This window comes from Cygnus olor, chromosome 8 (genome assembly GCF_009769625.2).
Source record: "Cygnus olor isolate bCygOlo1 chromosome 8, bCygOlo1.pri.v2, whole genome shotgun sequence".
Taxonomy (NCBI): Eukaryota; Metazoa; Chordata; class Aves; order Anseriformes; family Anatidae; genus Cygnus; species Cygnus olor.
The window spans coordinates 6,423,405-6,447,326 of NC_049176.1; the positions used below are offsets into that span (position 1 = coordinate 6,423,405).

General features: G+C 37.9%; 1 long non-coding RNA gene across 1 annotated transcript in view; it reads right to left on the reverse strand.

Moving 5' to 3' along the window:
• LOC121074298 overlaps positions 1 to 23,685 on the reverse strand; it is a 77,551-nt gene extending 53,866 nt beyond the window's left edge. Inside the window, exons 1-2 of the long non-coding RNA XR_005822257.1 lie at positions 23,593 to 23,685; positions 16,111 to 16,203 (exon numbers count right to left, since the gene is read on the reverse strand). This is a non-coding gene — a long non-coding RNA (uncharacterized LOC121074298). The remainder of the gene's footprint in view (positions 1 to 16,110; positions 16,204 to 23,592) is intronic.
• Between the last annotated feature and the right edge of the window lie 237 nt (positions 23,686 to 23,922).

Consider the following 23,922-nt stretch of genomic DNA (forward strand, 5'->3'; position numbering starts at 1 on the left):
AGTCCTGGTTCCCTAAAAGTACTTCTGAAATTCCCTGGCTTTAACAGCTTTGCTTGCAGAGCCCCTCAGCAAATAACATATTAATTCCCTTTTGATGATACCCAAGAGTTTCTGAAATGTGTTGGAATTCCCGTAAATAATGATAATCTATTTTTGGATGACTTGTAAAATTGTATGGGATTATTACCCTCCAGAAGTTAGACATTTAACTGAATCTCTTGAGCAGGCTTTCTTTCTCGATTTTATATGGAAGCTCTAATGTTATACCCAAACTCTGTCATTTGGATGGTTTAATTTTCAAAACTGATCACAGTGGGAGTACCCCGTGCTCATGCATTTTGAAGTGGGGACAGTGATGAGAATAATTTAATTTAGATGACTGTCTTTGAAAATCTTGCACTTCAGCCTAAAATTTGTGTTCAATATCTCTTGAGAATTAGCTCTCTCACAGCATTTCTACTAGTGTCTTCTCATTCTGGCATGAAAAATGAGAACAGCTTCTCTCTGTGACTAGCAGTTGTATCTCTTGTATTAATCAGATTTGGGCCGGGGGGTGGGGGAACAAAAGGAAAAGACTTAAAACATTCTTGCCATCCTTCCTCTCCTCCTCCTGTCTTGCTCACAACCAGTAAAACCATTCTTGATCAAGTTTTGGGCCACGATTTCACTTGAGTCCTGTTTTAACCCACCCCAGGTTCTCTTTGTAAAAACACAGCCCAAAGGTTGGCATGCTCAGTGGCCCAGGCTACCAGAAATTCCCAGAAAACATTATAAATTAACAGGTGGGAAGAGCCTGATGGCAGAATCTACCATGACTCTGATTCTTGTCTGCTGAACAGTTGACTGACTGAAGCTGTCACACAGAAAATCTCTCTCCCCCTGGAGCTGCTATCCAGCTCAGGGAACTGGAGGACGGGCCGGTCCTGCAGCAAGTGGGCAAACATCAACCAAAGTGCAAGGTTGCTTCCATTATGGGCAAAGATTTCCTTCATAGCCCGCGTATCTCTTCTGCAGCAGCACTGCCTCTTTAAAGACAACACTTGGAAAATTCGCATTTTCACTCTTTGGTATTTTCCCCTGTTCTGCCATTGACAGCCCTTTTATTTTCTTCCTATTCAGCCTGAGCACCCAAATTCTCCTATTCCCACCTTTTTATCTTTTTCCACCAGGGCACTACTGTGGATGTCTTTCTCCTTTCCAGGAGCTGCCTTCTTTGTTACTGGTTAACAGAAAGCCTTAGCCTCAAGGTGATTTTTCTCTGCCATTTGTTTTTAGGCCCGTGTAATCCCAACACAAGTCTAATACGGAAATGTAAAACTGGCGCTGAGCTGTTTTTAAAACAGTGTTGGGGGGTGGAGTTGGCTGGAGTTCAATTCTGTGCTCAGCAGCTCACTGTAGCTCAATACTCATGTCTGTGTTTCTGTTTATATGGCCGGAATAGAGCACAGAGTATACTTTTTCATTTAAAATCATACACGGACACATGACAAACACTTTCTAGCTTGTTAGAAAGACAGACCATAAAATGAAGTCCTAGGAGCTGTGGAAACCTATTTTATCAGTCTTTTTCTACTGAAAGTAATGCCCTCCAATGCATATGTTGCTTATGAAAATTACAGATTCACATCTTTGCAAATACTTGCTTCCTCTAAATGACCCAGGGCATATTCAGCAGCACATTCACTCAATACACCTATTTTACACAGTAATCAGTGACACGACAAGAGGGGAAAAAAAAAAAAAAAAGGAAAAAAAAAAGGAAAAGATAAAACATAAATCAGAATGGTCTACATTACCCCAGAGCAGTGTTTTCTGCATGTATGCATGGGTAAAAACTGGCCTTATAAATCCAGGACAGTGTCTAGTTGAAAACCAGATTGTCATGCTTAATGCATAAGTCCCTGCATACTGCTGTGTTCAACAAACACAAAAGAACTTTCAGCACATAGTTGATGTCAGGTTTTAACACTTAACACTGTATAGAGGAACAAGTATAACAGATGATGATGTTGCAGCCTCTTTTGCTACGGTCCAGTGCCAGCTGATGCTGTCCCGCCCCATGAAATCATCTGCCCCAGTCACACTCCCACTTTTGCAGTCAGGGCCATGCCTGCTCCTTGCAGCCAGGCTGGGACCTTCAGCTGATATTATCCTGGAATCAGTGACCTTAACAACAGGGACAAATACATACTTTTGCATGTGCACAAATAGATACATATAAACACACACAGACTTATACATATTTATATATATTCGTTATGAATATATAAAGAATTGTAACCTAGGGACTGCAATCCTTCTGATTAATAGGCTTTTGCTTCAAATCCTGCTTAAATTTGGGACAGGAACACTGAAAAATGGCACAACTCCATGGCTTTTCCTAATCACACTTTAGGACAGCCTCCCAAAGACATGCTGGCCTGGCAAGAAAAACTGCCACACCTACGGAGAATTATCCAGGTCATTGCAGGGATCAAGCCAACGCAACACTTCTCAATTTGTCTTCAGAGCAGGTTGTGTGGTGCAGCCCCCCCCAATCTCATCCATGGTAAACAGGGACTCCACTAAGAATTCCTAACACATGCATGTCTGTCCCCAAACTACTCACAATAGGGATTAAAGAGATGTACAATTTAACCTCAATTCATAATCCCGCTTAAATCAGGAGCAAAATAAATCACTAAGAGCGATGACAGTACTGTTCTCAGTGCTCTGCATGTGACCCCGGCAGATCCCTTCGGAAGAGCAGGAAGGAGCGCTGCATTCTCTGAAGGAGCATGTTGTGCATACAGTGAGTGCTGCACACTTGCCATGCTTCCAAGATGCAAACCACAGTGTGCTTAGCAATTGTATACATATTGAATTACCTTTCTTAAAGAAACAGCTGACTTACTAGACTGAAATTACTGACTTTCTAGACTGAATTTACTGAATCCCAGATATATTCCGATTTCCTAGACAAAGCACGTCTCTATGAAGATATTCTCAACAGCTTCAGCAACTGTTACTTACTCACAGAGCCTATTCCTCTCTCTGCTTTTTCATTACAAGTATCAATAGACATCTGATTCCCCAGTTCTGAGCGCCAAGTGTGTCAGGATGCTCTATAATCAGGATGCTCATTTTACCAGGCACATTTACAGAAAGAGTGCAGCAGCCACTTAACAGCTGACATCACTGAAAACTTCAGGACTTCCATCATTTTGGGGCATCTTAATGCTTACAGTTCACTGGGCACAGTTTCTGTTCTTACTAAGGTCAGAGTTGGCAAAGCATAAAATTTTATTTTATTTTTCTTAACAGTGCATTCCTTCTCCTCTTTTTGTGAGGAGGCAGGATTTTTATAGCATTCATCCAGACGGCTACTGAGCCATAAAGTCATTCCAGTATTGGCACGTGGATCTGAGCAAAACGGGGACGAGCCTGCGGTGCAAAGCACACACTGTGTACCACTCCCTGTCATGCTGAAAAGAGTTCACACTCTGGCTCAGTCTCCATAGGTGTCTCCCCTTTGCCATTAAAAAAGTGCATCATCTCTGGGGAATAACTAGGATTTTACTCCCTGCTGGAAACCTATGGCTCAGAAAAAAAATAAGAATTGCTTTTTAAGGAAGAGCCTAATCCCATTATAAGGTCTGATACAGCTGCAGGAGAGATAAACTGGAGAGCCATTTAAAAAATTTAAGTTGGTTATAACAGCCTAAGCTAATCTATTTCTTACCCACTGTATTTCCCAATTCCTTTCCTAACACATTGCCTACAGAATTTCATAGCAAATTATTATTTTTTAAACAACATTATATGTTAGCAATAACCTACCTGTTCAGATCTGCACTTTCAGAACATTTGAAGGCATGTTCAGAGATGAGGTTTTTCACCAAGTGTTCTGGAAGGGGGATGGATGTAAAGTATATATTGATCAGATTTACTCACAGAAATAATTTCTCAGAAATTTGATATTTGAGCTGATTTTGATAGTCTTTAGGAATGATTAAAAAAAAAAAAAACACAAACACAAAATCTCTCTCATTCCCTAAATCCACACTCAGATGGTCTAGCCAGTAGTCTGATCCAGTCGTGCTCTATTTTTGCTCTGAGTGACAGTAAATGGAAAGGAGCATTTGCATCGCGTTGTGCTAGCTGCAGTCACACAGCTGTAACCACTTTGACTCGGATGGGATGAGACAGAGGAAGTCTTGTGCCATGGTGACTGCAAAAGTGCTTTTCTAAGACAACACAATCCTGTGTTATATAGGCACACAGTGCACATATACCATGCATATAAATATACACAGGGCACAAGGACGGTGTAAGATATTGCCATTCACATACAGTTAAGAATTCATGCCTGCCATGCTGAGATCAGAGTGGCTTGCTGTTCTGGGTCAAGAGCAGCAGTGGATCTGTATCACCCTTGCTCTGCATACACCAGTAAAAAGATTAGGCAGTAAGAAGAGAGACTTTTTGAATGTATTCTGTAAAAGTAGAGAAAAAATATTTTTCTTCTTTAGTTCCACAATATTTCCTTTCAGATTTGTAAAATATTTGTAGGAAAAGTTTGCCAGAGAATGCAACTCCTTTCCCTGCTCAAAAATGGGAGCATTTGTTTAATATTTTTTTTTTTCCCAGGAAATGTTTTTGGTCATTTTGACTCAGCTGTTTGCTGCTTCATTTTCAATCAGAAACAGAACTAAAGTTACAATTAAAACAAATTTCCCATCTAAAGAAAATTAATTACTACTTTTACCAGACAAAATTTCTGGTTTTGATTTCAACTCCAGTTTTTGCTGGCAAAAAGTTTTCAGGCAAAATGTTCCAGACAGCTTGAAATTTGAAGATAATTTGAGAATTAGAAACATGACAACCTACCACATCTTTAAAAGCTACTTGTTTTAAACTTTTAAAATGTGAATGTCCATCCATGCAAGAAAATGGACCTGCTCATGGCCAGACCTCCTTTTTTTTTTTTTTTTTTTTTTTTTAATCATTTGTAAATTGCCAAAAGCTCCTTAACTGGGTCTTTCTGGGGCTCGCAGTAGTGGTTTGGCATTCCTCAGGATCACTTGTGCTATGTGGGAAGCTGCAGTCAGCCTTGCTGTGCACAGGTTTTGGGAGCTCTGTCGCCCATGAGCAGAGGCACATGCTAAACGGCCTGGATGATCACAGACCCCGTGCCTCTTGGCTCCTCGAATTTCCTCAAGTTCACGCTCAGCTTTTACTCCTGATGCAGTCCGCATACTAAGGAGGAGCAGATCAACCTTTGCAAATACCGCTTCTCCTATGCAACTTTCAGTGCTCTCTTTTAAATCTAAACACATATTTTAATAGATGTAAAATACAATATATTCAATGCCTAAAGTCTTCCATTTTAGTAGACACATTGTAGTCTCAAAACCCATGGAAAATAATTGTCAGTGTCCACCTCAGTGCAGATGCACTGGGGTGGATTACAGTAAAATACATTTCATTTCTTTCCTTTCTTTGTTCTGCCCTAGTGCCATTTAACTGCCTCCCTCTTTACACATATACACATTTCTTTTCTATATCCTTCATCTTATAAAGTGTGCTTAACCAACAGGCTAAGTAAACATTTACAGTGATATATAACGCTTACTGACAACGTCAAGCCAAATAGACTGTGATCCAAAAGCAGGCTTGATTTCCCTCAGTCTCCTCTCCTCAGGAAAAAGCTTGAGTGAATAGATGAGTCCTGTTCTGCACCTTGAAGGTCAAAAGAAGAGCTCTGACAAACCAACAGGGAAACAAACGCTGGGGCTGACAGACTTCCACCAGAACCATCCGCCTCCAGCGTCCCAATAACTGAAATTCAAGATTGCTAAGAAAACAACTCGTTTATTATCTGTTATTGCCGCACAGAATGAGAAAAAATCACCAACACCCAGATAGTCAGCAACTGCAGAGACCCATGGCTTCGAAGCAGCATTTCAGATTAGGCTGGTCCACAGCTTTAGTATTTAGGAGCAGGTTCTTGTTGCTGCTACTGGGTTTTCATGCAACTGTATAGGCTTGATTGCTCTAGCCATTATGTTTTTTAACCCCGTCAATATTTTTAAGGTAATTAAATATTAGCCTGAATTGGCAAGTTGCAATAAGCCATCTTCTGCATACGATCCAGCTACTTCACGCTTGGCTTAGTTTAACGCCCACTTTTAACTCTTCCTTAGATGCCTCATTCCCTCAAAAAAAAGCACTAAATTCTCTCTTGGCCCACTCTCCCCCTGCCTCTGCTTTCAGATTTGTTTGGCAGAGGCAGCAGCGGTTTGTCCAACAGAGAGCACAGGCTGGGAGGTGTCTCCCCAGCCCTGCACATGCTGCGCACCCCCGGCACCGCAGGGCTTCCGCAGCACCGGTACATGCCTCAGCCTCCGTCTGCACTCGGCTGTGCCCAGCAGAGGCTGTCCTCTTGTGCCACGCATGGAGGCCACTCCTGCGGCCTCCCTTTTCCCACACCCCGGAAGCGTGGGCTGGCTTCTGAGGCTCTCACACCAGAGAGGTACTAAAGGAAGAATATGGCAAAGAAAAGCCAACATCATGCCTTCACGGAAAGCGATGGAAGACAGATGGAATGAATGTTTGGGGGGTTGTTTTTTCTCCTTAAAGTCCCTTATTGATAACATTGCTATTTAAAACTGGTTACAAGACAGTACATCTGTACTCTCTTTCTTCATGGGTTTTGGGAGTCAGGGATTTAAATATATATATATATATATTTTTTTTTTTCAAAAACAAAAAACATCTCGAAATATTTCAGAACTACATTCCCCTGTTTACAGTACCGATCTCACTCTTCATTTGCATGGCAAGATCACCATAGCTTCTTATGCCATTTCACAAGTCCATGCAATGGTACTGGTGGTCATAACCTAAAATTTGAGATACCCTATGCTAACTTCCACTCCTGCAACCTTTTCAGAAGTCTTAATTAAATGCTCTTCTCTGTTGTCTTTTATGTCTGTTAATAAGGGAATATAATATAGTCCTGTGCATAGAATCACTGAAAATTCCTTATTTCAGGTGTTGTCATATCTTCATTCACTGCAGGAAACAATGGGGTCTAACCTGAGACTTTTCTGTAATATTAATATTAAATAGCTGAAGGTTCAAATTCATGCAATTCATGTCTAGTGTCTGATTTTCTTAATTTAGTTTATTCCTGCGCCCTTCATTTCAGTGATTTTCCCTAAGTCTTAGTAGATAGATAAATAATTTCGGTGCAAAAGAAACTACCCATATTTCAATAATTTATTTCCACATTGCCAGCTAGCCAGCAAAGAAAGAGAATGAAAATGACTGCTGGAAATTTAATGTAGCTGATTATTTTCAAGCAGATGGACACAGCAACAAGTGCTGTAGCAAACATCCACCTAACCTTTTAGCAAATGAAATTGCAAGGAAAGGTGACAGCCTGCAAATAGTATTGCATTTCTACAACTCAGCTTTGTTTAAATACTAGCTAATTTTTGTGTTCTCAGTACAGGCCAGAATGCAATGCACTGATTGCTCTAAGTAATCTAATTTTTGGTCAAAGAAAGAACATTGAATTTCAGTTAGGAATCATGCTAGCATTACAGATAATAAGTCTGTAAAATGAGATGGAGCCATGTTTCTCTTTGTCAACAACTAATGCAGATTTATATTGATCATGTTCTTGAAGCCTGTACCCAGACACTTTTGTGAATCATCTGCCTAATATCTCTTTTTTTTTTTAGCAATGAAAGTTTTATTTTCTCCGGTGACTTGTACATTTCCTTTTCCAGAAAACTCTGTTCGAGAAAATACCTCTTCAATGCACATCACATAAGAGATGCTTCCTAACCAACTGACTCAACTTCTTAATGGCTGTGCTTTTAAATGATATCAACATTTATTTATTTATCAAATTTTAGTTAGGAAAACTTTCAGAGAGGTTAAGAGGTAGTGTCTAAAACTGTCTGGGTTACACTGAAAGTCTAGTTGTGAGCTGTTTTTTTCCAGCCTTGGGTTATCTAATTACCATGACAGACTGACAACTTTTGCACCATCTCAGCATTTTGCAGCGTTAAGACAAACTCACTTTGCACAACACAAGCAATTCTGGCTTGAATGCATAGAGGCATGGTTGGCATTTCCTTCAACTTCACCCATGTGAGGCTCAGTAAGGTGGATTTGCTGTCATCACAGTGCTGGCCAGAGTGGTCCCAACTTGCCAGAACAGGCAGGTATGGCACAACTCATCCCCTTCCTTGTAAGGCACAGGCAGGAAAATACCAATAAAAAATTCTTTTTAAGGGAAGTTCTACTACATGTGAGTCATTCAGGTTGTAAAAGACCTCTAAGGTCATCTAGTCCAGCTAACCTCTGTAGAACCAACTAACATCTATAGAATGGAATAAAGAAAACGTATTTTAAAACTCAGAGCAAGAAGTCAAAACTTGAATAATGTGGTATGAATATGAACCAGTTATACTGACAACTTGAAAGTGGCAAAACTGTGATTTATTTTTATAAGATCTTTGCAACTCAGTAATGTCATCTAAATAGAGCATGGAAACTTCCTATATTAGTTCCTATATTTAGACCCGTTATGTCCTACCAGTATTTGCCAGGAATATGTTCTAAAATATAATTACACTTTGCCCTGTTATCACCTTTTTAATTACAGAACTGGTGTCATTTTAAAAGTAAAATTGCTATGAGTAACTGAACACATTTTAAAATTATCCTTGGTTTAATACAAAGAAAATATAGATAAATCAAGGTCACAGGTTCCTAATCTTATATATAATTTTTAATTTTTCAGGATTGTAAAAATAACATAAGAACTTCAACTGATCTCCTTGCGCTTTTACACTCATCTCCCAGTGTATAAAACATGAATACATGTTCTATTAATAGTTGCACTAATATAATTTTAGCAGTCCTTAGGGATCCCCGAGGCTGGGGAGGATCCTTCTCCCACGTCCCACAGGCTCCATGGGAGACCCAGCACTGGTCTTCCCGTGCAGGTTACAGCTGTACTACACAATACTACATTTATTTATGCAATTCGAACTCAGGTTGCGGTGCAGCAAGCCCAGGACAAGGAAGGCAACATGTCCTGCGCCTGTGCCACCCCCAAGCATGAACTCCATCCTAGTCCCACTGCCTACCTCATGGCCACCCTCCCCAGCAGCCAGCTTGCCTTCCAATGCTCAGGCAAGATCCAGAGCTCTTCTACTCCAGGTTTTAGCAATATGAGAAGTACAAGTACAAACAAAAAGCATGGTTCAGAAAAAAGAAAAAAAAAAAAAGACTAGATACTTAAAATAACCACAGAATTAAAAAGAAGGGAGCAATGAGAAATATGTCAAAATAATAGTAATTTACAGCTCCTGAGTGTTCAGAATTGCCATGAATCAGAAAGAGGTATTTTGACAGAAGAAAACTAAAAGTACTGTAACATAGGGAAAATTCTGCCATCAGCTATGAGACTTAACTTACATTAACTCGTTTTGTTCAATATTACTCATACTGATAGCAAACTCCCATGATTTAAAATTATGTCCTACCATAAAAGACCGTAGTAAAAAAAAGTTCACATATTAAATACACAACACTAGAAATTGCAGTTCTAATCAAGGTAGGAATTAATTTCAATAGGTGTGCATTTTGAATAAATACTGCAAATTTGGACCTGGAAACAATTCAAATGGCAAACCATATAGCTGGATGCTGGCAGCTGATGCAATATGCAGAAGCATTATTTTGTTTAATAAAAAGAAAAAAACTACACAAACAAACAATAACAACAAAACCCACAAAATCTACCAAACAACAGGAGAGGAGAGGAGAGGAGAGGAGAGGAGAGGAGAGGAAAGGAAAAAGGAAACGAAAGGAAAAAGGAAAGGAAAAAGAAAAGGAAAGGAAAAAGAAAAGGAAAAAGAAAGGAAAAAGAAAGGAAAAAGAAAAGGAAAAAGAAAGGAAAAAGGAAAGGAAAAGAAAAAAGAAAACTCCCAGTCTAAGAAGAGTTTAACCTCTTTTGACTTGCTAGGGTGGAACTACTAAGCATGAGTTGAGCTGCTGGAAAGCAGAAAAAATATTTAATCTGTGGCATTTCCAGGGCAGAGAAAGGCACAAGCAAAACACCCAGCATTACAGATGACGAGTGATTGTGAAGGTCTGCAAAAAGGCATCTTTGGCATCTGAGATGATGGAAATAGCTAAGTAGAAAACGAAGAAGTAGTCAGAGCAAGCACTTTTTTTTGGAGTAAGATAGTGCTTTTCCTTCAAGGCTAAGGCAAATGTTCTTGTGAGAATAAGAAATATTTTTATGTTCATTGGTCCTCTCAATGGCAGAGAAAGTCCTGTTTTTTTTTGCAATTTGTTGATCTCTGATGCTTATCTGACTTTCATGAGGAGGGTGCCTGAATGCTACACAAAGACTATTTACCTTCACAACATTTTAGTGAAATAGGGCATTCGCGCTCATTTTACAGATGGAGAAGACAGAGAAAATCAGTTACGAAGCTAGTGTGAGACAACGAATTGCACAAATCAATTAGGTAAAGCACAAAATCAGGCCTACATCCTAGGACTAACCTAACCACTGCTTCTTTTCAAGCTGAATTATGTCACCAATTAAATAACACCATAATGAGAACTAGATTATACATGCAGCTTTGGAGGTTCTCTCTTTTTTTTTGTTTGTTTGTTTTTGTTTTTAATATACCAAATGTGCCATTAGCATGCACGACAGTTTGGTGGGGGGTTGCAACTGTAAGAGGAGAGTACTGGCTTGATGATGGACAGCTGAGGGTTACAGTATACATCTTTATGCCATGATTTCTTTTTACAGAATGGTCTAGTGAAGAGATGCACAGAATGCTTAATCCAACACTGACACCAAACTGAGCACAACTGAGCAGGGCCTCGTATCTCTCAGTAAGGTATAAGGGAAGCTGGGAGGCTAACTGAAGGACATGTTTGCCCTACCATTCCTTATAGATTAGAGTGGGTTATTTTTTAAAATTTGATACCCGCATTCCTAAACTCATAATTTAAAAAAGTCTAGGCAGAAGCAATGCACTAGGACCTATCTGAAAATACTAGAATAAAAAAAAAATCACTGTCACAAAGAAAGTGTATGATCTAGTCAACATAAAAATATACAAAACAAGTCAAAAACATGAACAGACAACTGTGCATATCGCCTACAAAAAAAACCTTGACATACCATACATACATCTTCAGTATCTCGAGGACTCATATGACAAAGGCTCTGTAGCCAAATGAAAAAGAACAAATGTATAATTCATGAGGAATGTCTCTTTAACACACTGGAGATTTTGGATGTCTAAAAATAGAATTGTGACACATAAGAAGCGATAGTATTGTCTCTAAAACTACAATCATGTTTCATTTTTCTAATATCGTCCTTAGTAAAACCTATGATTTGGAGCTCAGCCCTGTATTTTGTAGACAGTTTTTCTTCTGTTGATTTATATGTCTTTACTGGAAGGCATAGCCTGCTTCTTACCTTTACTGTGTTCCATGTAAATGAGTTAGAAAGGAGTATATTTACTAGTAGGTTTAAAACATTCCTTTCTGTTTGTTTGTTGTTCTTTTATGTAGAACATTTATCGTGAGATAAACAAATGCAGGAAAATATATTTCACAGTCAAATCTTTCTCCCAGCGGTACATCATATATATTATATAAAGCAACAGTTGGGAATTAATGCAACATAAAGACTTTCCAATCTGACCTTCAGTTGCCCTTTGGTCCTTCCCCCCCCTTTTCTCTTTTCTATTTGACATAAACATCTGCTAGGTAAGTGAATTGAAATGTTACTAATAGAATCGAAATGTTATTAAAAGTTTGTGCAAAAATTAGAGCAATTAAGTGCTATCCAACTGGACAACACGAGCAAACAATATCAGAAAAAATGCAGAGCCTGCTAAAACAAAAGAGTAATACTTGTAAGAACATTTATAATTTTTATTTTTTTTTACTATAGTTGGCAGGCTTTAAAAAATAAAATATATCTCTTCTAGCTGACAAGGAATCACCTTTTACAGATTAGGCAAGTACACAACTAAAGTTAAATACTAAAGATTTCCATCTTTATGTTAATTCAGAGACCCAAACTTGCTACAGCCCAATGGACATACAGTAGCTCAGCCCCACAACTGTCAGGCTATATTATTTTCAGTACAGTAATTGTTTCAGTGACCTACTTATTCCATGACCAGTTTCTTACTCTAGGCAAGAATCAAAGCATAAAGCAGGGAAGTTTTTATTAATATTATCAAAGATTTCCTCTCTGTTGTAGACTCTACATTTGAATCAACAGGAAAATTTGATGTGGATATTTTTGGTGAAATTATATTGAAAATCAAAGTGGGTAACACAGTCAGTGTTTTCCCCTGTAAGACATGCATTTTTATGGCAATTTCTCATCTAGATTTTCCAGTGTTTAAATGATGAATGGAGAGGTCAGGGTGTGGAGCAGCGCACATCATTTTGCCTGCTGAGGATCTACACCATAGGAAACATTGTAGTGTGACTTAATGCTGCTCATTACTTTTAAGATGTACTTCCATTTTGAGAAGGAAGACAATTAATAGCAGTCTCAACATTTAGATTTCATGTCCTTATTAACATAGGTTTACATTTCAGTGTCATTCTCTGGTTCCTCCTTGCCAATCCCTTTATGCAGGACTGCTTCTTTTGGCTCTGTTTGGGCAGGCCAGCAGAAAGGCTCTATTCTTTTGTGAGGGCTGGGATTCAGTCCTAGGTCTAGACCTGCTTCCTACTGCCTGCTGGTGAGTGTCACCCGTTAACAGCATCAGCCATCATAGCCTATCCTTCAGCACTTTTCAGGGTATGAAAACTAAGGACTAATCTTGTCCCAGATTACATCTTTTATATGAATCAATAGAAGTTTTGCTCGTTATTCATCTTTATATGTAGAAAGAAGCCTCCTTCACAACTGCCTGTAACCATTTCTCCATCAAAACTGTCACTACTTTGATACTTGCCAAGGGCTACTTCTCTGAGCTCTATTGTCACTGACTCATCAAATCTGAAATGATGTCTCTGACCTTTGAATCAGTTGTCTTACTTCTCTTTTGACACCAATGACAACTAGAGGAAAAATGTAGATGTAACAGTCAAAAAATAACAGTGAAAGCAAGCTGACAATGCCAAATCCATCCAGGAAAGCATCAGTTTCTAAAGATGTTGAATGCTCCCTATGAAATAAGGATGCTCTAATCAGTTGCTGCTTCTCTTGAATTCAGTTATTAGGTCCTAAATATGTTAAATAAAAAATCTAAAATGTACAGAAATACCTACAGGCTACTCCAGTGACTTCCAGTGAACACTGAGGAGTAAAAACCCTTGCATAAGGCCCAGTTTTATGTAAGGCTCAAATCTTTCATCATGCAGTGAGGCAGGGACCAGGGAAGGAAACCTCACTGTATGCATCTGGGAAGAGCCAGGGCCTTTCAGTTCCCTCTCACTACCACTGCATTCACTATACCTAGATTATTGCAGCGCTCATAAATCAGACTCTGAGGACGCTTCCCCAGGGAAAATGATTTCACCTCTCCATGTACATAAGGAGGATATGTTTCCCCTTTTGTATCAGTTGAAATGTCACAAAAATCATGCAACACGTATAAAACAGAGCAGTATACAATTAGCTTCACACGAAGCCCAAAGTTTTAAATTTGAATACTAATAAGAAGCTGTTAAATCCTTATTTGGGGTCATGCAGCCTGAAATGCTGTGCTGAGCTTTAAACAGTCAAAATTCACACACTATTGATCTCTATGATGAATCTCAACTACAAATCATGGCTCCCTTTGTAAATTCCTTTGAGTTCTCCCAGGCAAATGGATGCCATGACTTTCCTACATTTAATGGCCAGTGCTGTCCATGAAGGCAGGCTGGTTTTGCATTTGCCCACAAGCCAGTTCTGAATAATTCTTACCCCAGAGTCTGTCCTTCTGATCTTTGGTCTCCTTGCAGTGTTTCTGAAATGAGGACACCACCCCTCCTTTTTTTTGTTCTGTTCTCACTGGCAGAGATTATCAGCACAAGGTAGTAAACATTTCAACAGAAAATAAAATGTAAAACTCAAGGGACAGTGCTACTGTGAACTGTCAATTACAATAAAACTTGAGTATGTAACAAGTCTCAGCAAGATGAATGCATTTCAACATACTAGCAAACCTCAGGTGCTGGAAGAAAATGCATTTTGGTAATATGAAGTTCATGGAGGAAAAAGAGAGAAAGGCCAGAAGAGGAAAGAATATCTGTTACTCCTGTGACTTCTTTAACAAATGACCTATTTCTAGTTTGAAGCTGAATTCCCCCAGTGAACTACCTTTCAGAATTTGTACCACAAACTTCAGGCTGTAGACTAATCATCTATTATTGACAGTGTTACAGAGAGAATTTCCTTTAAAATAGAGAAATCAGACACACATAGTTTCATTGATGATTACTAAATTTAGAAAATGGATGTGAAATTGCAAAACACAATATGTTAAAAACTGTCACTGCGTGATATTGTCTCAGAATATTTAATTCATGTACAGAAACAGAAGGAGTTTAGTAATAAATGACAGGCTCGTGCTCCAAGTTAAATTGGGTACCAGTGCATTCACACAATTTGTGGTGGAATCCTAAAAGATAATTACTTGTTCCAAACAGAAACTTTCCTTGCTCTCTCTTCTCAAATTTATCTTTAGAAGTTTTGAGTCTGTGCTTCCTTTGGGAATTACTTTAATTTCTGTTTTAGCCACAGGGTTAAGCCTTCTAAATATCAATTTTCAATAAATATTTTGGAATAAAGGTGTTTTATGAGTCTCACACACCTGCTTATAGACATTTAATCACATTTTAATTGATTTATTTTCTTGCAATGTCATTTTAGTAAAATAAATATCTAGATGTTTCTAACAGGAGCTTTCAGATAGCCTTTGATGGAAACAGAAATCTAATAAAAACTCTCATTTTCAGTGCAATAAACTATATAACGATAATGTTTTTACCCCATACAGTATAAGAAAAAAAGAGTGAGCATAGTTTTGTGCACAGCCTAAACCAGTCTGTAGTTCAAAAAGAAAATCACAAACCACGCTTGAATACTCCATTTAATTCTTCTCCACTTAAAACTTTTAAATCCTGAAATCACTTATCCTGCATATGTACCATTTCCGAATTTGTGGAGCATACAGAAACTTTCAAGTAAAACTATGCAGTCACATAGAACAATATATTTTTAAAACTTCCAAAGAGTTCTGCACTTGAGCATAATACTCTGAACTATGCAATTTGCTGCACCAATGTGTAACACCAAAGACTTCAGGAAATGTCTGTCATGCTAAAGGTCAGCACGGTACCTTAAGCACTATGTAACATCTTGTGTTACTGAACAAAATAAAAACCAGCATATGTTCTATACTTAAAGTGGATGGCACAGATACTTATGTTGCATTTCTGAAGAGAGTTTACTCCTGCATGACTTCAGATTTTTTGAATATGTTTTTCAAATCTTTATAACAGACAACTTCATGATTTCCATTAGCACCATGAACTCTTCCCTTGACCCTTTTCTGACTCATCTGATGATTAGGCATTAAATTTAAGTACTGAAAGTATTCAGAGTCTGTCCATTTAGTCACAAGAAACCCATGCCAGAATAAACTACCACAGATAACCATCTCAATAAAAAGAAACGAAGATTGGGAGATGACTTTATACTCAATAATGTGTTTCATCCAAGGCACAACTGTGTGTTACTTTGGTAGGCTGGGATTATCAAATCTATATCAAGGACATGGACACCAGTTTCTTGAGAACAGGGCATTCATATCTCTTGAGCATGAAAAACGTTACTCGTTTTATGAAGAATTATGGCAAACGTTGGTTGCCACAGAAGCTAGTTAGCATTGCTAAAATTATTACAGTTCTGAATGTCAGGAGCATCCTGTTCTCCAGGTGGGAGAGGGAAAATTCCTATAAGAACACTCGGTTTTGTTTGAAGCATTTAGAGAATTAGAATAAAAAACATTCAATTTAATCTTACTGAATTATGCAAAAGAAATAATATCTACTTACCAAATCAGTTTGTTGGGATATGAATCAGGCATTTCAGGTTCAAATATTTTTGGTAAAAACAGGTTTCCAAATGCATACATGCATTCAAAGTCTCTGTGGAGACAACACAGAAGGAACATCAATGATTTTGCAGGGTCTGTTATTTAGGGCTGTTACAATCTTTCACAGTGTATCATAGATATTAGCCCTATAACAATTTTGAAAACCTCTTTTTATCTAAGAAATTGTAATTTTGGTATGTATTTTCTGTTTCATATAGAGTCAGTCTGTCACTTTTAGGAACAGGGTGTCCTAGAAAATGTGCAATTTTTTTTTTTTTTTAAAACAAGAGAACAGAAATTATCTATTCAGTTACAATAATCACTTTCCAGCTACCACATTCATCAAACAATGAGCAATTCACTAGGGTAACATATGCAGGAGCTTGCTTGTATATATTCATAGTGTCTCCTGCCCAAAAAAGAGTTAAATAGAGCATATAAATGACGAATACAGAGCATCTTGGGATACAAAGAAACTAAAATGGGTTAATTAGTGAAAAACATGCATCGGAGTATAAGGCTCAACTGTAAATGCTATATTTTTTAAACCTATCATATTTGCAGATAGTATTCAGGATTATGGACAATTTCAAAATAAGAGATGTTAATTTTCCAACTGAGTTGATTAGAACATATTAAGGACTAAGAAATATTCATTCTTTGAATAACAGTTCAGATGCATTCACATTAAACATACATTAGTGAAAGCATTCCTTTGACGTGTTCATATACAAGCATAATATGTAACTGACCTAGAAAATACAGACATCACATAATCCATGACGAAAATATTGAGACAGATAAGCCCAGAGATCTTTGATCAAGTATATTCTTTGGCAAATAAACAAAACACATGATCCTGACAACAAATTTTCTTTGGAGCATAGGCCGCGTGACTTCCCAGGCAGCGCCCTGCAGCAGGCTTGCTGCCTCCATGGATGTGTGAGAAGGTGGTGGCCTGGCTGAGGGCACCCCCTCAGCCCCAGTGCCCCTCTGCAGGGGGATACTGTAATTCTTCTCTGCTGCCAGCTTTCTGAGTGAAGCCCTTTGTGCTTTGTTGTGTAGCAGGGATCTGACCTGACTGCTGGCATTTTGACAAACAAGAAATACATTCCTGGGCTGGTAAAAAGATAAGTTTTATGCAAGAGTTAATGACCTGTTTCTTCTCTATTCAAGCACTTCAATGTGTTTTAGGATTTTAAGCACTTTTTTCTTTATCTGAAAGGGTCCTCCCCAGTGCTGTTGCTGCTAAATTCGTCTACACTGTTTTTTCCACCAAATAAGTGAGATTCGCAGGTTGGCTGAAATGAATACTAATATGCTATTGGTATTTAATTCAAAATGCTTCAAGTTTTCTCCTATGCCTCATACATGCTGTATATGTGTCTGTGGGCTTCTGAAGAAAGAGACATCAGAATATTTCTTCAGAACAAATCAATCTCCTCAGAGGTCTGGAGTTGAAGACAACAGACGCATGAGAGCCTGAGATACGTTAACTCAAGACAGTAGCAGTCAGATAAAACAATCTAAGGGAACTGAGAAAATTTGCAGACATAATACTGTTTCATAAAGTCTTTAGAATATAATGCATTGTGACATACTTGTGTGGCTATCTGTGACCTGTGATCACCAAATTATATTTATCTTTTGTACAATATAATCAAACAGAACCCTAAACAGTAGAGATGTGCAATGCTGATAAAACATTAACTTGCCAACAGAGTAGTAAAGTTTGCTGCAGTTAAAATAAAAGAACTGGTGAAGTTTTCACTGTTTAAGAAATACTTGTGATTTTTAATCTCAACACTAAAGTAACTGTTAAGTCCTCTTCTTCAATGTATGCGTTTAAAAAGTAAAAAACAATAACAATTCCAAACACGTAGATAAAGTCTTTTTTATATGTATGTTCTCAATTTGTGTTAGGCATTTGACATTTTAAATACGGGTTGGAAGAGGATATACATCAGGGTATGCAGATAGAAATGTTAAAATACATATTTTATTTTGACAAGTAAAAGCTCTGTCAGAAGGTCTTTGATTCACAAAGCTGGAATACATTCATATTTTTGAAATACGATCTTCCACCATATTCACTTCTTGACAGGTTAATGTCTTAAATACAAACAAATGCACATCAGACAGAATCCTATCCTGATATGCTTGAGGGGCTGTAAGAATAATAAGAAAGAAAAACAAAAACAAAAACAAAAACTATTATTAAGTGGATTTAGCATTAAAGGGAGACATAAAAAATTGGGGAAAAAAAAAAAAAAAAAAAAAGAAAAAGGGAAAAAAGACCAATCTAGAAAATGAACTCTGTTGTTACCATGTATAATACATGAGGTATCTAATAATAAATAGTCAAATTAACATATTTTTTTTTATTATTTACAGGTGCTGTCTAAATATTGCCTATTGTCCAAATACAGCTGAACAACTACATTCCAACCAAACACAGTCTAGAGCTAACTATATAAATTCATCTGACAAAGAAAGTAATTATGGTTTATAATAATTCCATTGAAGAAACCAGACTGCAGCTGATACTCAATACGACACTTTTTGAAGAGAAGTATTAAATCACTGCATCTTCTGGGCACATCACCTTTCCAGTGCTAACTGTATTTCAAACTCTTGTTAAATACTGTAATTGCAGGGGCTTTTAGTTTATTATTTTTAGTCATCTTGTGAATCATCCGGACAGATCCAATATTTAACTAACAAGTAATAGATACTAATGCAAAACATACTAATACTCATGGATAAAATACATAGAAACTAAGAATGTATTTTTTTTTTCCTTTTTTTTTTTTCTCCTCCTCCTCTGCAAATAAATACCTTTTCTTTCAAAAGACTGACTGTGTGCCATCCCCGGGCATAGTGTGCAGTTCCTTACCACACCCAGGAAAACCCGCATACTTTAAGTACCAGTGCTACAAGCTTTGTACCATCAGCACAAGTTGGCAGGTATTCAGCACCTTTGGATTTTATTTTATTCATTTTTAGCACCTTTGTATATAGTTTGCTGCATTCTCTAATGAGCAACAAAAACACAATCAGACAGTTAAAAGTTTCTTGTAAAATTCAGCTGATATATTTATAAGAGACTCACAAAGCTATAAATTAGAGTAAAAACATGCTGAAACCAAAGGCCCAGCTGCAAAGTTGCTGTGGCTCTGGTGCCTGATCAATACACAATAGTACAGTATTTTGTGAAGACAGCACGTAATAAGAAAAACGGGCACAACAGAGCAGAAGTCTACCCAAGGAATCTGTATTCCCAAAGCACTGACAAAGCCACTAGATACCATTCTATCTGTGTTATTGTCAACTCCATCCCCATAAATACCAACATTCTTATTTGCCCATGATGAAGAAATTTTGAATCAAAGATAAATAAAGAGGAAACCTACCCAAGTAAAATTTCCAACACAAATTTCTATATTAGCTTTCAGAAATCTAACTACCTGCCAAAATCTTTGTAATTTCCAACCTTTATCTTAAACTGTCTTGAGGCAAGACATGTTTTATTACAGTATAAGCAAACATGCATCCAAATCACAGCAGACAAACTAGTGAATACTACCCCTTCTGTTCTGTGTCCTCAGCTAGTCAGCCATGGACTGAAATAATGCATGAAGACTCTCCAAAAACAGTCAGAGCAATGAAAGGACTTTCTGACCTCACATCTAGAAGACAAAGGATCTTTGCCTCACTGATCCCTCTTTCTTTCTTTTTTTCTTTTTTTTTTTTTTTTAAGTCAAAATTAAAGCCAGCTTTTTATGAGCCAGTATCTTCTTGAGTCACGAACTGAGTAAAAAGGTTACTTACAGCCCTGGTGAAAGAAAGAACTATCCAATCACTGTTAAAACATCTCCTTTATCCCTACAGGATCAGAGTCAACAGCCTATTTTTTATCCTTATAATTATGTAAAGACTGAAGCTTCCACTAACCTGAATGTAAAGAATTCATTGGGTTGATTAAAAAAAAAAAATACTGTCCAAAACCTGTCCAAACACGAGCTGGTACATGGAGAGGTTCATCTGCTTTTATCTCACTTTAAGGGAGAGGGACAGCACATGGCTGGAGCCAGCTGGAGCCTTTGCCCTCATACCAGAGCAGCCAGGGTGTTGTCAGAAGTGGCACCTGAGGGTTGCCTGTTATCCCCTGAGCTGCTGCTCAGCTGGAAACCCCAGATGTCACCTTGGTACGGTGGCCACGCAGAAGTCAAAAACAGGCAGGCAAAGAAACAGGAGAATATGAGCTGTAGTGTGAACACACAGAGGCTTCACTTCTGGGAGATCAGGTGGTGACAGCACATTCTTTCTACCGCCACTGGAGGAGGGATAATTCTCAAGGGATTTTAGGAGGATTGTAGGATGCAGAGCCCTGTTAAGACCCTGGAGCAAGGCCCTGTGTCTACACCTACACAGACATGCCTCAATATTATTTCTTGGGAAAATCCCACACCACATACAGAGTAAATTGAAAATTTTCCAGATGCACGTGTGACAAATCAGTAATTTTTATGTATTTATTTATTTTTGGCCATGCAGTTCTACAGTAGCCAAGATGTCCTACACCTGCAAAGTATGACTCCTCCGTGTGGTTATTGGCATGATCCGATTGCACGGCCTGGAAGTACTAGCATTACATTTCTCCGCAGATGGTCTGTTAAGCTCTTACAACATGAGGAGCACCTGGCTTTATGAGTGAGTATTTTTTTATTTTGATATTGCTCTATACAGTCATCATGTCTATCTCTTAGGATGCTTTTCCCCACTTTCTTGCTCCAGTAAAACCAGCTCAGGTTGTTAACCTTATCCTCATCCAACAGCTACATTGCTGCAACTGAAACAGCCACCTGCCTTCTCCCTTTGGCAACTGAATTGATGAATTGGCCACTGACATTGCAGAAGAACAATAGGGACAACCCCCTATATGCTTGTGGACTGCATATAGTCAAGACAACAAGAAGGGTTTTTTTTTAATATTTCCTTGTATCTCAGTGAGGCCCCAAATATCATGAGAAACGTACCTATTCAAATAGGTCACTACTTCTTTAGGAGTGAGACATTCCAGGAAAACTTGGTTAAAAACTTCAGTACTTAATCAAAGACCTAAGTAGCAATGCCCTTATCTTATGCTTGGCTAAAGAATTCCTTCAGGAATCTGCTGTTATATTGCAATTCCAAATGGAGGAACAAAACAAATCAGCCTACATAAATTTTCTACTAGAAACACTAGAGTTAAAGATATGACCAGGAATAACACTGCATTTGAAAAATAACTGTGAAGTTTGGCTTATTAAAATCAAGTGTGTTAGCCACAACCACAAAGGAAGAGTCTGGATTTTCATAATAAAATTTCTATTCCATTAAAAAATATACATATTTTCCATCTTAAAAACAATTGATTTGTCTCTTATTAAAAGAAAATGCAAGAATCAATTAAGTGTTAAGGAAATTAAGATAAAATAAAATGAAAGAAAACAAGTTGAAATGTCAACAGACACACTCTGCCATTTCAGAGTTTAGGCTTTTCTTGTAGATAATTAATACGCCTGCACTATTTAATTGAAACATCATGCATCCTGCCACATGTTGTTCCTTTGCCAGTCACCACATATGGACTACGCTTTTATGGGAGGACAAAAATGACAAATGCATTTTTAAGTGAGGATGGATATATAGTATTGAGGAATTAGTATGGTCACTTTAATTAAAAGCATGGACATATGATGTGTTTATGTTGCACAAGAGGATTACGAAACAGACACTTAGATAAATGTTTGCATTCTCAGTTTTTATACTTTGTCAGACTGCATATAAACTCTAATTCCAGTAAAATACATCATAAAGCCTTGCAACCATTATGACAAACAGTCTTTTAAGTGGCTTAGTAATTCCACCATTATCTCTCAAGTTTAACTTCCCCATTAGTGGTGCTGCAATCTGATAAATGAGGGTAGCAAAATGAGTCAAAAATTTCAGTTCAGCTTATTCTAAATAAAAATTGAGTCCTAATTTAAAAAGAAAGAAAGAAAGAAAGAAAGAAAGAAAGAAAGAAAGGAAGGAAGGAAGGAAGGAAGGAAGGAAGGAAGAAAGAAAAAGTCCCAGGACTACTTTCCAGTAATTACATCTGAAGAATAGAAGTACTACATTTTTGTTTTTATCTCAGAACCCTTTTACCCTTTTGACTAATTACAGTGTTTTTTTCAACTGTAGATCAGAAATATAGACCCTTGTCTTGGTGTACAGCTACCTCAAGGCTACCTCCCTGCCAACATATATTCAGTAGTGCAACTTGACCCTGTTTGCTCATGAGGGGGACTGATAGGACTGATAGAAAATGTGTTTCTGCCTTTGATATTCCACGCAATACAACCTATTTGCAAAATGTAGTTGGTTAATGATAAACCATCTTTCAGAAAGCTCTATGGCATTCACTGTGTGAATACAGATTATATTAAAAAGGTACAAGCCAATCATCACATTTGACTTAGGGAGGGAAGGAGCTGGTGTTTGATAATAAATTTACGATAGAAAATCAGTGGTCTACTTTCTTCCTCTTTCCAGGAAATTTGGTTGTCTGGACTTGCTAAGGATTTCTCTCTTCAATTTCATCAAATACCACCTTCTGTAACTGTGGATGAACCTTTCCCACAAGAAATTACCTCTGAAACTATGTTTAAAACAACATTCCATTGATAACTGACCAGTTGTTGAACTTGATACGGACCTGAAATAGCTCACTAAAGTAGATAAAAATGACATAGAAGGCACAATGAATAAAAATAGAAGGTAGTGAGAAAGAGCATGTTCTGTGTATGCATAAAGGCAAAAACAAACAAACAAAACAGAAGATATAATCCTGTTGTCCTACAGTCATATGATGCTCAGAGAGAGACTGTTTTGTCATATGACTAGAGAAGGAAGGCCCTGGGTTTGCTTGCAGCTTACGCTGTAGTGAAGGAAGACAAGAACAGTTAAACACACTTGGCAAATTTTGAAGGATCTGAGTATGTCCAGAGGGTTTCTAATTTTGCCTAGTAATTTTATAATAAACTGTAAAGAGCCTTTTATCTATGCTTTGTGTTCAGTGAAGTCACATCAAAGGAAAGAACAGATCATTTACACCCATTTGGAAGCTACTCATGGTATGCCTGGGCAAAAGATACTGTAGCACTACTAACCCCTCCCCCAAAACACCCTGTCATTAAGAGGAAAGCTTGTATACATATAAAATAAAAGTCCAGCAAATCCACCAGCAGCCCTCTCTCCCCACGTTCATCTCTGATTGTTCAACGTATGCAACCTCTAAAACCCCTATGCCAGTTGCTGTGGTTTGTGCTCCCAAGTGTCCACCCAGCCACTTCAGCTCTAGGTTACAGCAACATCTTTACGTTGAAAAAATGAGATGCAACTGTGAGAAAGATACCTTTAAGAATTTGAGAAGCTGACTGACCAACCTTGTACTGCATCTGGACTCACACCAATGTCACTAAGCTCACAAGGTCCTCTTACCCATATTTATCTGAATAAAGAGCAGAAACCTACATCTGTAAGTAAAGTCACTTTACATGACAAAATGGGGTAGGGTTAATTTCAGATGAAAGCACATATATCAGTGAAATACCTGTCTAAAGAATTAAAAATATAATTATTTTTAATTTAGATCATAGAATATCCCAAGTTGGAAGGGACCCACGAGGATCATGGAGTCCAATGCCTGGCTCCACACAGGACCACCATCAGACCATGTGTCTGA